Here is a 13,863-nt window from a genome sequence, read left to right on the forward strand (position 1 = left end):
GTTGCGTGCGGGCGGCGCGGCGGGACGGCTGTGGGACAGCGAGCGAGGGCAGAGAGCCCCCGGAGCTCTGGCCCACGTGACCTGCCGGGGGCGGGGAAGGGGGCGCGCCGGCCCCCTGCGGTGCCCCTGCCTGGAGTGGCGCCCGCGGCGCGAGGACCCGCCTGGGGGAGGGGCCGCGGCCACTCTCCGGTTTCCCCGGGCGGCCGCTCCCGCAGCTACTCCGTGCACCCCGGAATCGCCGGCCCGCGGGAGGTGAGCTCTGCCGCGGAGCTGGGAGGCCGGGGGCGGTGGGGGTGCGAGTGTGCGAGTGTGTGCTGGGCTCCGACCCAGGGACCTGGGGCGCTCTCCTTTGTCCGGCGGGCCCTGCGGGGTGCGGGCGCGAGGAGGCGGGGTCCCCGGCTGGCCCGGCCCGCGGGCGGCGGGCGGCGAGTTCGGGACCTGCGCGAGTGCAGCAAGCCTGCCGGGGGGAACCTGCTCGCACCGCCGCGACCTGTCGCCGGCCGCCTGCTCACGCCGGGAGAACGAGCGCTCCACTCCCCGCTGTCGCCGCGTCCGTCAAAAGTCCAGCAGCTCGGCGGCTCGGGTGGCAAAGGCATTCCCGTGGAATTCACCCCGAAGCACTGTGCGTTCGTTTTTAGAACCTGCGCTCGGTAACCGCACTTTGAACCGAATACCAGCGGTTGTCATATTTTAATTCGTGCGTTGTCTTCGTGTTGTTTATTTCTGTTTCCTTTTTGTTTTGCACGGTCTTGTCCGCTCACTGTAGGAATCGGGCATTGCTGAGAAGTTTTAGTAAGCGTAGAATCTTTTTAAAAAAGCTCTTTCCCCAAAGCGTATAGGATTTCTTCAAGTCGTAAAAAGTGAAACATCTATAGCTGCTTTATGTTATGCTCTACTAGTAACCAGTTAGATAATGTAACTAGTATCGTTTGAAGTCTGTTAAGGAAAACGAGTAAGGAAGGATGGAAATTTTCTCTGCCTTAATGCATAATTTAAACCCTCGGCCGTCTGTAGACTTAAACCGAGTAGGTTCTTGGCTTTCCTTTCAGTTCCTTAACCAAACAAGGGAGCCGAACTTTCAAGAGAGGAGCGCACAAAAGATTCCCGCCCGGTAGCCGCCAGTGTGGTGACCTCTGGAAAGACCCCTTCTGCGGGGGTTCTCCGCACTCACAAGCAGCTTCCCTTGAGTGATCTTGAAATGAATAGGCAAGGAGAAAAGAATGGGTGTGTAGGTTCGTGGGATCCCGCTCCGGGCAGTGTCAGACCTACTCTATACCTTTCTCCGGACTGGTTTGGCAAAGCTGTTCGCTAGCTATTATTTCTAAGGAGTGGCTACAAAGTATTAAGTTGTGTGATACTGTTACAGAAGCATTTCCCCAAATCCTCTTTGGCTAGGTAAGCAGCTTACTTGTGTGTTTTCCCCGTTGTCAATCAGGCATGCATTGTTACAAATGATTTTAAAATAGATCTGAGACTTGGTAGTAGGCAAATTTTAACGATGCTAGGATTTAAAGTTTTTGAAGTGGCCCTGTTCTTCAGCATACATCATTTCTAAGTTTTTATTCTAATATTTTAAAAGATTTTTTACCCCAATAAATTGTTAAAAAAAAAAAAAGGGAAAAAAAAGATTTTTTAGGAGAGGACATGCATTTTTTTCTTGTTCTGTTTTATTTATTTGTTGAGAATAGACACCAATCCAATAGTTCGTAGATGCACAATTTAATGACATTCATGACATTCAGGTTGTGCGACCATTTCCATCCTCTTGTTACCATAAACTCACTGTCCCCTGGCATTCCTATCAAATCGTTCAGGTTGCTGATGTTAATTTGGTTATATGCTCAAAGCAGGTATCTTTTTTACTAGTTCAGCTAAGCTATTATTTGTTTTTAAGATGACTCCAGGAGACATTTACAGGCTTTTAAAATCATTTTATTGGGGACTCGCATGTACAACTCTTATCACAATCCCTACATCCATCCATTGTGTCAAGCACATTTGTACATTTGTTGCCATCATCATTCCCAAAACATTTGCTTTCTCCTTGAGCCCCAATGTCGGTTTAAAGATTATCTCAAGACAATAGTTTGAGGGATTCATCCTTCCAAGACTCCAGAAAGTCTAGAGCCCAAGGGAATTTGAAATCCTGTTCTACACTCTCCCACCTTTTAATCAGTCTTCTGTGAAATCTTTGATCAACATATTTGTGATGGTAGTTGGGCCCCACCAAGTTTATCCAGTCTCGTGGTACAGGTGAAGTTGTATAACTTTCATTGCCATCAGGTTGATGTCGATTCACTGGCACTCAGTCTGTAGGGCAATGGAAAGCCTCCTCTTCTTGGAGAAGAGCAGCTGGTGCTCTCAAAGGGACCTCGGGTGAGCAGCCCGCCGCGTCAACCCTCTGCCATGAGGACTCTCTCAAAGTTTTATAATTCGCTCTCCGCAATTTTTTTTGTTAAATGGAAGTCTGACATAGATTCAGACTTGTGTTCTATTTTGTAATGATAGCAAGGGCTATTATCAGTATGACTTTTGGTACTTTGTTGAGTACTTTTGTGACCTAGAAGAGCCAGACACTGTGTTCAGTACTTTATAAATCATATCTTCAGTCATACTGCTTATCTTGTGCCCCACCAACTCTCAGAGTCTAGATAACTGAGATCATTTCATGAATAAGTCACTGCTGGGATTCAAACTAATGGTCTGTCGGAGTCCAAAGCATTTGCTGTGTTGCTTCCATGTGTGTTGAAATCTCCATGTTTCTGCATTTCTCTTGCAGGGATATAATCTTCCTTATCAAATGCCTGCGGGTTCTGTGTTTTTGTGAACTATGCAGAACTCAGTCCTTCTTTTAGGAGTTATGTCTTGATTTTATTACTTTATAATTCATGTAGCATTTTTATCTGTTTAATAATATTTATGAAAATGTAGATTAAGAGTAAATCTCATTTGAGCTACTTACACAAATATGAATTACTCTTTTCTATACATCAGTAATCTATTAAAGCACAGTTTTCTTTCTGTTACAGAATTCTAGATTGCTTCAAAGTCCCTATTTTCTTTTCAGGCAAGAACTCAGAAAGCTTATTGGAAGCCTTTTATGTGCAAAGCATTGTGCCTGGAACTGAGGGAGGACAAGAGACTTCCTAGTTAATAGTCTTTCTAGATACTTTCTGTCCACTTGTTTCTCTGTCTCCTCATTCCGCCCTAGATGTGGCACCTAATAGGTCCAAACGTTTGCTATTTGTGTGTTATAAAAACCAAAGCTACAAGGCTCCTTGTTACTAACTACATGACTCAATATGTGCTTGAGCCACCTACTCCCAGCCCCCCTCAACTTGGTACCGTTCCACGTCTCAAGACCGCTCTCGCAGCTGCTAACCTAGTACGCTTGCAACAAAAGCCGTGCACTCCACCTCCTTGCTTTTAGCTTGACCTATTTCCCCAGACTGCAATGCCTCTCTCCGTTTGCCGAATATCTATCCATCCTTCAGGATGCAGCGCAGATGGCCCTGCTCCAGTGAGCTTCTTCCCCTGATACTTTTGAGTTAGAGTTTGTTTGTTCTCTCCATGCCACCCCACAACATTGCAGAGAATGAAAACGTTCCCCCAAAGGACAGTGGTCGTTTGGGGAATGAGAAGACAATCATATTTAATATATCTTCCTACAAATTCTAAATCCAAGCGCCCTGGCCTTTTCTAGACATCTCTAATCCTTTTTATATTTGGGTTTTATTTCTGCCTAAAAATGTGATTGCGGCGGACTTCACCTTTCAAAGTCCTTCTGTGAAGAAATCTGTTTTCACGCTGCTGTGCTGCTCATTTTACATCCGAAGGAAAAATCAAATTTTACTTGATTTGACCTTTACAAATTGCATTTGCCATGTGAACTTGTAATGATTTGAAGCATATGAACCGAAAAGGGAGAGTCTGATTTATGGACTCGAGAGCAGTGCTCCATACAAGGATGACTCCTATGGTATGTCACTGCTGAGTTGCAATTAATATATATTAATTGTTTTAAACTCTTGACTGACCAACATTGGTAGTAACAAATGTCACTTAGTCATGTTCTCTGGTGACTTGTAATCAGTTTTTCTCCAAGGTGTTTATCGCCTATTGTTACTAATAAGTTGTTTTTTTTTTCTGGCTTAGTGACGTCTTTATATGATTATATGTATCATGAACTTAATTATATGCGATATATCCTATTAATTGTATCCTCCTTGTTAGGATGCTGTCATGGGCTGTTGGCCTACTAACTGCAGGGTCAGCAGTTTGAAACCACCAGCCACTCTGCAGGAGGCAGAGGAGGCTTTCTGCGCCTGTAAAGAGTTGTAGTCTCAGAAACCCACAGGGGCAGTTCTTCACGGCTCTATAGGGCTGCCAGGAGTCAAAATCTACTCGATGGCAGTGAGTTTGTTTTTAAATATTTATATTCTTAAGTAAAAAATAAACATTTGTTATAGCAAGACTCTTGAATCGATAACTGCTTTGCTGGCGAAGAAGGTAACTAAGATTAGGAACATTATATAGACGTAATCTTCCTTTTGCCTTTGACATTTTTAAGCCGCTGCTCTGTTCTCCACAACATTATTGTAATCGTGACATTGTGATTTGGTTATACTTCTAATGAACCTTCAATTATTTGCATAGTACATAAAAAGTAATACTGCTCACATATGTGAAAGAAAGCAGGTCATGGAAGGCACACCAGCAGTTTTAGTGTTTAGTGTAATCAGTAGCATAATTCAGAATGACTCTTTGTATAATTAAAAATAGAGTCCTTGTCTAGTTTATCACCCTCTGGAAAAATCTTAAGTAGTCAACATCTTCCAGACTTATGTTGAGTAGCCCAACGGGGAGACACTAAGGGGCTGCTTGTGCAGTAATTATTACGTTCCTCTGTGGGAACTGTGGGGGCACAGTTGTTCAGCATCCAGCTGCTAACCAAAAGATCATTGGTTGAAACCAAACAATCACTTGGCAGGGAAAAGATGGGCCGGCTGTGATTCTGTGAAGATTGACAGCCTTAGAAAGCTTGTGATGGGATTTAATTCTGTTCTGTAGGGTCAGCGTGAGTTGGTCTCATGCGAAGGCTTCAGGTTGGAGTTTTTTGGTTAGGAATAAGTCTAAGTAGCCTAGAAGCCCTGGGCCACAGCGGTTAAAGTGCTCACCAGCTAACCAGAAGATCTCAAATAGACTCCGTGGAAGAAGGATATAGCAGCGGGCTTCTACAAAAATTACAGCCTTGGAAACCCTGAGGGGGAATTTTTCGCTGCCCCGTGGTGCTGCTGAGAATCTGAATCAGTGTGACAGCGGTGGGCATGTCAGGGTTGCGTGAAACTAGTGAGGAGCTGCAAACGCGGATCCTTTCCTAAGTAGACTTGCCCACTTGGCCCTCTGTCATTGCTCAGGAATTGCAGTGCTGAGATGAAGCTTAGTAGTTATCGAATTTGAAGCTTCCCACATGGCTTTGATGAATCTTTTGAGAATTGGTGGGAGGGACGCCTGTGCTTTTTCCACTTTCTAGTCCTCCTTTCCCGCCCTTTCTGAACTCTGTCTGTCCTAGGGGAGCCACGGCCCGTCGGTCTCATCAGTCTCCAGTGGCTGACGAGTCCAAGGTGCACATACCTCCCTGCTGCTTTTAGTCTTCTGATAGATTGTCGTTTGACTGAGGATTGAGCCGGGGGCGGATGAGTTCAGTTCAGACTTGAAGGATGGCTAAAGGTAATATTTGGGGGGGGTGGGGTGTCTACCGGTTTCCATCTGACCAGTACGCTAGCTCTTTCTTATCGTTGTGAGTTTTGTGCCACATCTTCTCCCACTATTCAGGACCCAATGTGACCCTTCTGAGTAGTGGTTGCCGGGTGGAAGCTGATGTTCGCGTGGTCCATTAATAGTCTGTTGGACTGACGTTTCTACGCATCTTTGATGCTCTTCACTCATCATCCCCGTGGATAAGGAGAAACCCATATTTTCACCTTGCATGGCAAGCCTTTAAGACCCCATTACTACTCACCAAACTTGAATGTAAAAGAGCATTTGTCTTTGTGGATGTATTATACCTTGTGGGGAAGGAAAATGTCTCCCTGTCCCTTATTCAGAATGACTCTTAGGATGTTTGTGAATCAGTTCCGTGTTCAAGATCTGAGTCCTCTCTGTGAATGTCTGGCTTCTTCCGAAGGGAGTCCTGGTTACATGGTGGTTAAAGCACTCACCTGCTCACTCAAAGGTCAGTGGTTTGAACCCACCAGGCAGTCCATGGGAAGAGCGATGTGGTGGTCTGCTTTCATGGATACAATGACCTTGGAAACCCACAGAGGCAGTTCTACTCCGTCCTGCGGGGTGAGCTGGAGTCGGAGTTGACATGATTGCCATGAGGTTGGAGGGCTTACCATTTTTCTTCTCATACACTTTTTCTGTATTAACTTCCTACTTCTATTGTTCCACTCTCAATTTTGCATGTGTTGTTCCGTATACAGTGGAGCTGCAAAAAGTTTGTGGAAAAATAGAATTGAAAGATAATGGAAAATTTCCCATGAACTTTTGAGGCATTCTTGAACTTGCCATCATCGCTCTCTGTCCTGTTTCCACTTTGTCTTATGATAAAGCGTTATTAGAAGTAGGAGTTTGGATGAAGTGACATCCTTATTTCATCCATCTAAAAATAAATCTGTGTCTGTACAGAGACTGACATACTTTGAAAATGTTGTCAGGAGAGACCAGTCCCTGAAGAAGGATATCATGTTGGATAAAGTAGAGGGACAGGGGAAAGAGGAAGGCCCTCCGTGAGACAGGTTGACAGAGTGACCGCACCTGTGGGCTCAGCCATAAGCACAATTGTGTGGAGGGTGCCGGACCGGACAGTGCTTCCTTCCGTTGTGCATCAGGTCTCTGAGTGGGAACTGTTCGGCGGCATCCAACAACAACAGCAACAACATACTCAGACATACTTTGAGAGGAAAACAGATGGCCGAGAGCAATCATGTGAGTGTATTCTAGAAATGCCCTCATAAGCATGGGCTACATATTTACCTTTACCCTACAATTGAATTCTAACATAACAAAACTTTATTCAAAATGTATTTTCAATGTGCTCTTGAGCCTCCCTTGATATTTGTTCCTGACTTGAAACATTACAACTGACAGGGATTTGGAGATTGTGAGTGCTATGCATCAGAGAACTTTATTCTCAAAAAAACAAAAAAAACACACACTACCATCGAGTTGATGCTAATTCTTAGTGACCCTCTAGGACAGGGGAGAACTGCCCCATGGGCTTCCAAGACTGTCACTCTTTACAGGAGTAGTAAGCCTCGTCTTTCTCCCGAGTAGCAACCTATGATTTTGAACTGCCAACCGCGTTAGCAGCCAATGCATTACCCACTGTGTCATCAGGGACTCCTAAAGGGCAGTACTAGAATACGGAATTTAATGACTCTAAGTGATCTAACCTAGAAGTAAAACACACTTTATTGTCTGCTTGGCTTTTAAGTCACAAATAGTATAGATAAACTGAAAGAGGGACAGAAAATATAAATTTAACTATATCCTTCATTTTCCCCATTCTCTGGTTTGCATCCTTTTTATTGCAAGTGGAAAACAGCCTGCATTTCTTTGATTAAGAACATTGCCTTTTTATGTAAATATATTTATATACGATGATGGGGAAATAGATCTATGTGCATATATTTATAGGTTTAGTATTAAGGTCACACATGGACATTGGGCCTCCACTCATGTACTCCCTCAATGCAAGAATACTTTGTTTTATTAAACTGGCATTCCATGATGCTCACCTTCCTGACACGATCGCTGAAGACAAAGCGGGTGCATAAGCAAGTGTGGTGAGGAGAGCTGATGGTGCCCGGCTATCAAAAGGTGTAGCACCTGGCATCTTGGAGGCTTGAGGATGGACAAGCAGCCATCTAGCTGAGAAGTAGCACAGGCCACATGGAAGAAGCATACCAGTCTGTGTGATCATGAAGTTTTGATAGGATCAGGTATCAGGCATCAAAGACCCAGAACAAAAAATCATTTCATTGTGAATGAGGGGGAGTGTGGAGGGTAGAGACCCAAAGCCCATCTGTAGGCAACTGGACAACCCCTTATGGAGGGGTCGTGGGAAGGAGGTGGGCCAGTCAGGATGCAGTATAGCAATGATGAAACATACAACTTTCCTCTAGTTCTTTAATGCTTCTTTCCCAGCTCCTTACCCCCTCCCCCACCCCCACTATCATGATCTGAATTCTACCTTACAAATCTGGCTAGACCAGAGGATATACACTGGTACAGATAAGAACTGGAAACACAGGGAGTCCAGGACGGATGATGATCCCCCCAGGACCAATGATGAGAGCGGTGAAGCCAGGTGGGTAGGGGAAGGGTGGGGTAGAGGGAAGGGAGGCAATAACTGATCTGCATATGACCCCCTTCTGTGGGACGACAGCAGAGAAGTGGGTGAAGGGAGACATCGGACAGTGTAAGACATGACAAAATAATAATTTATAAATTATCGAGGGTTCATGAGTGAGGGATGGCGGGGAGGGAGGGGAGGAAGTGAGGAGCTGATACCAAGGGCTCAAGTAAAAAAGTGTTCTCAGAATGATGATGGCAATAAATGTACAAATGTGCTTGACACAATGGATATATGTGTGGATTCTGATGAGGGTGTACAAACCCCCAATGAAATGATTTTTAAAAGGGAAAAAAACAAACAAACAAACATGACTTTCTTGTCGATTCTGAATATATACTTTGGACAATCCGTACAAGTCCACCCACCTGTATAGCAGAGCCTGCCTATTTGAATTTCTAATCTGTTAATTAAAGGTGAGGCAATCCGAGTTATGTAGTGTGGAGCGCCTGTCCATTAGCTCTGTAGCTTCTGTCACTTTCTGGAATATGGCAAGAAATACTGGGTTTGCTTCATTTCTCAATGGTCAGACCACAAGAAGTCGTGAAGTGGCAATTTGTTAGCAGAGAGTATGCGTTCCTTGTACATTGCAGTTCCGTCTCTCTGGAGGTGGGAGGTTTAACTTGATGACCTCTCAGTATCCATGGAAACCTGTATTTTGTATTCCAGTTCACAGTTCTGTCATGACATTTTCTTATCCTAATTAGAAAATTCCTATTTGTGTATTTCCTGCAAATGTTATTCATGTTGTGGCAGTAATACATGTGCTCTGTGTTAAATATACGGCACATTTGTTAATTTCGTATAATGAAGGCTTCCACAAACGCAGTGCCACAGAGTGGCTCACAGCCACATCTAGTGCAGAGCAGAGCCGCCCCTGTGGGTTTCCCAGGCTGCAAATCTCTAATGGAGTAGAAAGCTTCATCTTCTCCCACAGGGCGGCTCACAGCCACGTCTAGTGCAGAGCAGAGCTGCCCTGCCCCTGTGGGTTCCCCAGGCTGCAAATCTCTAATGGAGTAGAAAGCTTCATCTTCTCCCACAGAGTGGCTCATGGGTTTGACCCACTGACCTGTGGTTAGTAGCTTCAGCTCATAACCCCAACTGATACGAGTTCTTCTAGCTCAGTGGTTCTCAACCTTCCTAATGCCTCAACCCGTTAATACAGTTCCTCATGTTGTTGTGACCCCCAACCATAAAAGTATTTTCATTGCTACTTAATCACTGTAATTTTGCTACTGTTATGAATCGGGTAACCCCTGTGAAAGGGTAGTTCAACCCCCCAAAGGGGTCGCGACCCACAGGTTGAGAACCGCTGTGATCTAGCTGGCGTTTACACCACTGGGGCTCCTATAATGGGCGTAGTGGTGTCAGTGGGAGAATTCTTCCCTTCCAAATGGGAAGACCAGGATTTGATACCTGTCCAGTGTACGTCAAGTGCAGCCATCTTGTCTGTCAGCAGAGGTTTGGGTGCTACTTTGAAACTGATAGGCATCACCAGCGCTTTCTGTTGAAGACAAACTAGGAAGAAAGACCTGGCCATCAGCCTTGAAGGGCCTGGAGGAGCTGGTTGGAAGGCAGCTTAATGAAAACGGCAACAATGTGCAGGATGTTGTGCATCCTGAACAGTGTGCAGTGAATCCACAGTAACTAAATTGATTATAGAGTTCTTAGAAGGTGAATCATTGAATCAAGAATTGCTTGTTTGTTCAGTGACTAACTTTAAGAAATACTATTTAATAATAGATATGGAAATTACAATGTAGAAATAACCTTCTTTAGATACTCTCCTTTTGAGAATAAACCAGATTGTAAATTGTCCCTAGTAAAATACGGAATAGTATTCTTTCTGTCTTTCTGCTTGCTCTAATTGTGTAAAAAAATTGTTCTTTGTACATGCTTAATTTTGCAAATTCATTTTATTTTTTATTTTATTTTTTATCACTCCCAGTCTTTTAATTTATTAAACCAGGCACATTTAAAATATTTTCTGCATATAAAATAGCTTGCTTGAAGTTCAGTTCTTCAGTGTTCAAAACTCGGTATTTTGTGCTTCATCACATTTCAAGGCTGTTTTACTACTAAAATTTTTTAAAACCACAGCTACATCTTCAAATTTCTTTAACAGCCAGGAAAAGCAAGGACATCCTGCAGGAGAGGGAAAAAGTACAAAGTCCAAATCAATCCAGTACACCCACCTAAATGGAAGCTGATGGATGACCGGACTTGTCCAGATCCTGGAGAATTTTATAGGAAAGGCGAGTGGCAGCTACAGATACTTTGCTGACCTGAGCTGTCAAAGTATCTCCACGTTGCTCTTGCATGCAGTTGGAGATCAGATGGCCACACTAGCCACAGACCTTGGGAACATGCGCACAAATTCATTTTATAGACATATGTTAATCTAACTACATGTTTACATTTTAATGAGTGTACTTATGATTGTATTTATGAATTGCATCATTGCAATTTCATTATGTTCTCATGGCAGGGAGAAATGTTTACATTCTAGCATAATGGCCATACCTGTCCTTCTGCCTACACATGCCTCATAGTGAATATAGGTAGAGAGTTTAACTCACAGTTTAGCTGTTGTATAACTAAACTGCCCACCGGCCCAGTTGCTGTGAATATCTATACCAAATCCCTTTGATCCTGTTTTTATTAAGGGAAAAAGAGACAGTGGACACGAGAAGAAGAGAGGTGTGAATGGAGAGCTGTTACTTCTCATCTTCTCTCAGGACACTGCTTCGTTTGCTGGCCACTGGGAGGGACCGGGGAATCACAGTTTGCGTTTTATGTGTGCCAGAGTGGTTAGCGATAAGAAAACTTGATTTTTTTTTTTCCAGGAGGCTTTGTCAGTGTTTCCAAAACTGGTCCTTTTCACCTTCCTCCTTATTCCTGCTCCCTTCTGCTCTGCTCTGCTCTGCTGCGCTCCCATTTACCAGAGCCGGGATGTCCGTTAGGGGACGTTAGGGGAGAGCTGCAGTACTGGCGAGGATGTGTGTGGAAGCCGAGTTGAGCTTTACTGCATGTGGCAGTAGAAGGGTGAGCCGGGGCAGATGAAACAGATGGAGTGATGAACAGCGGTGTAAAAGAACGATTCCGATGAGCGTTATCTGCCGCAGGCCCTTCCCGGGAAGGCAGCAAGGTGCGGGACTGGCTGATTTGTAGGGTTCCAGGATTTTGTGTGTGTATCTCTACCAGGTATCGGATTTCATGTGTTTGTCTTTGAACTGTCTCCTTAAAGATGAGAGTTTATATCTGGTGTTTCCTTGTTTCTCTGGACATGGGCTCATTTCCATTGATCTTGTTCGGAAATTAGTGTGTCTCTTCACTCTACTGATTCTTATTTTTCTTCAATGTTGAAAAATGTCTGGCCTTTATCACTAGAGAGTTTGCCTTCACTCGTCTTTTCATGTTTTCTTCTGGCGCTAGTATGCCTTTACTGAGTCCTCTTACTAGTTCCCGTGTCTTTATCTGTGCATGTTCTGAATGACCTCTTCATGTGTTCTTCCGGCTCTGCCCCGAGGTGGGACCAGGACACCAAGTTCTTGATTCCAGTGCACACTGCAGTTCTTTTAACGATGAGGGAAAAACAAGCAAACCTAGAAATAACCCAAATGCATGCCCCTCCACAGCAGAACTAAAAATAAGTGTACAATGGAATCCGAGCAACATTAAAAATGAACGAATCGCACAATTTGTCTCTCCTCACCTGGAGCAACAGAGGAAGGAGAAGATGCAGGCTGTGCAGTTACTGCCTAAACGAGCATCTTCCTCCTCTATCAAGAGGCCAGGAACGGGATAGGGCCCAACTTTAACTCCTAAACATTTTGATCTGCAGAAGAATTCTGATCAAAAGAGGGGAATGCAGAACAGAATTTTTGGCTCGAGACTTTCTGTTGCTATGGATGAACTTGTAAAATTACTGCACCGAGATAGCCTTTACATCTTCAACCAAAAATATGTCTTCTTCACAATAAACAGTAGTTTAGCTTAACCAGTAAAAAAGGCCTGCTTTGATCATTGCGCTCCTTCAAGGACTGTAGGGGATTAAATTGGCAACACAACTCGCAAGAGCAGCTAGAACATTAGAGGGCCGTGGGTGTGTGCCAACGAGAGAGGGACAGCTCAGAAAGGGGAGTGAGAGTGGTTGCATGACGTCATGTTCATGAGGGTCACTGAATGTAAAGGTAGAGACTGTGGGTGTGTGTCTTGCTGTGCACTTTGCCCACAACAACAAAATGAGATTCAAAAGGAAAACAAAAAAGAATGAATTGTAGCTGCATGCAACAAAATGAGAGAAATGAGTAAAAATAAATTATGGAAGTAACTATAATATTACTCCAGTTATGTAATCTCAACTAAACAATATATTATCTAGGACTACACACATGTGTTAGTCTGGGTAGACTAGAGAAACAAAGCCATAGACACTCATGTGTATGAGAAAGAGCTTTAAAGTCCTCTTCAGACTCACAAAACACATGCAATGATGCCGATGCAGGAAGGTCACAGGCCAGGGGGTGGGAAGTCTTGTAGATCCAGTGACTTTGTAAGCATCACAGTGCTGACAGGGGTCTCCACGTGGCTTCTCCAGCTCCCAGGGCCTGGGCTTTATCAGTGTAGTGCCATGTGTCTTGTCAGTAGAATCTCTCAGGGATTCAGTGTAGAGACAGAGAGTGTGTGTCTCTCTCCTTCAAGGAGGAAATCCAAGAGTTCTCAGAATTCCCAGAAGGCCATGTCCACACAGAGGCCTGTTGACAGACTAGACTCCTCCCCTTCACTCTTAATCCTCTCAAGTCCTAAATTGACATCAGATTATGTATTACCACAACACACATTTAAGGAGCCCTGGTGGTACAGTGGGTTAAGTTTTGAACTAATAACTGAGAGGTTGGCAGTTTGAGCCAGCTGCTCTGTGGGCGAAAGATGTGGCAGTCTGGTTCTGAAAAGATGTACATCCAAGGAAAACCTAGGGAGCTGTTCTACTCTACCCAACAGGTGGCTCTGAGTCAGAACTGGCTTTATGACCATGGGTTGGCCAATTGGTATACAAACATTTGAGGTAAAGTTTTAAAGATAACCAAGGGACTGATGAATGGGATTCAGTTCAAAGAATAATTTTGAGGCCAAAGGAAAGTGGTCAATTAGATTGTAGCAGCCAGGTGACTCTAAAGACACAGGTAATGCTTTTTAAAAATCATAAACTGGATGGTGGTATAGAAATGTTGTGTCTTTATTGTTTGTACTTGGCACATACAAAGGGCTTTTTTTAACTTTGAAAATATTGTTATCTTTCTATTCCATTCTCCCATGAACTTTTTTAAGCCCCTAATTTTTCCTAAATTTTTTTCGCGCCTACTCAATATAGAAAGGCATCTTAAAGACCCCCCACCTTTAGGAGTGGTTAATGGAATTACAGCCTACTTGTCAGCATATGG

General features: G+C 44.1%; 1 protein-coding gene and 1 non-coding gene across 5 annotated transcripts in view; one reads left to right on the forward strand and one right to left on the reverse strand.

The window, feature by feature from the left end:
• GPSM2 (G protein signaling modulator 2) overlaps positions 1–13,863 on the forward strand; it is a 49,283-nt gene continuing 35,420 nt past the window's right edge. For 2 of the 4 annotated variants that reach the window (XM_075558944.1, XM_075558928.1), the window contains exon 1: positions 23–252. The gene's annotated coding sequence lies outside the window, so the exon portion shown is untranslated. Of the gene's footprint in view, positions 253–458; positions 623–13,863 lie in introns of those variants that run through there. The other 2 variants (XM_075558952.1, XM_075558936.1) reach the window with 2 other exon arrangements.
• Positions 10,662–10,791, reverse strand: LOC142437710 (small nucleolar RNA SNORA44). The gene has a single exon (XR_012782240.1). It is a non-coding gene; the product is annotated as a small nucleolar RNA SNORA44 (small nucleolar RNA).

Source organism: Tenrec ecaudatus, chromosome 1 (genome assembly GCF_050624435.1).
Source record: "Tenrec ecaudatus isolate mTenEca1 chromosome 1, mTenEca1.hap1, whole genome shotgun sequence".
Taxonomy (NCBI): Eukaryota; Metazoa; Chordata; class Mammalia; order Afrosoricida; family Tenrecidae; genus Tenrec; species Tenrec ecaudatus.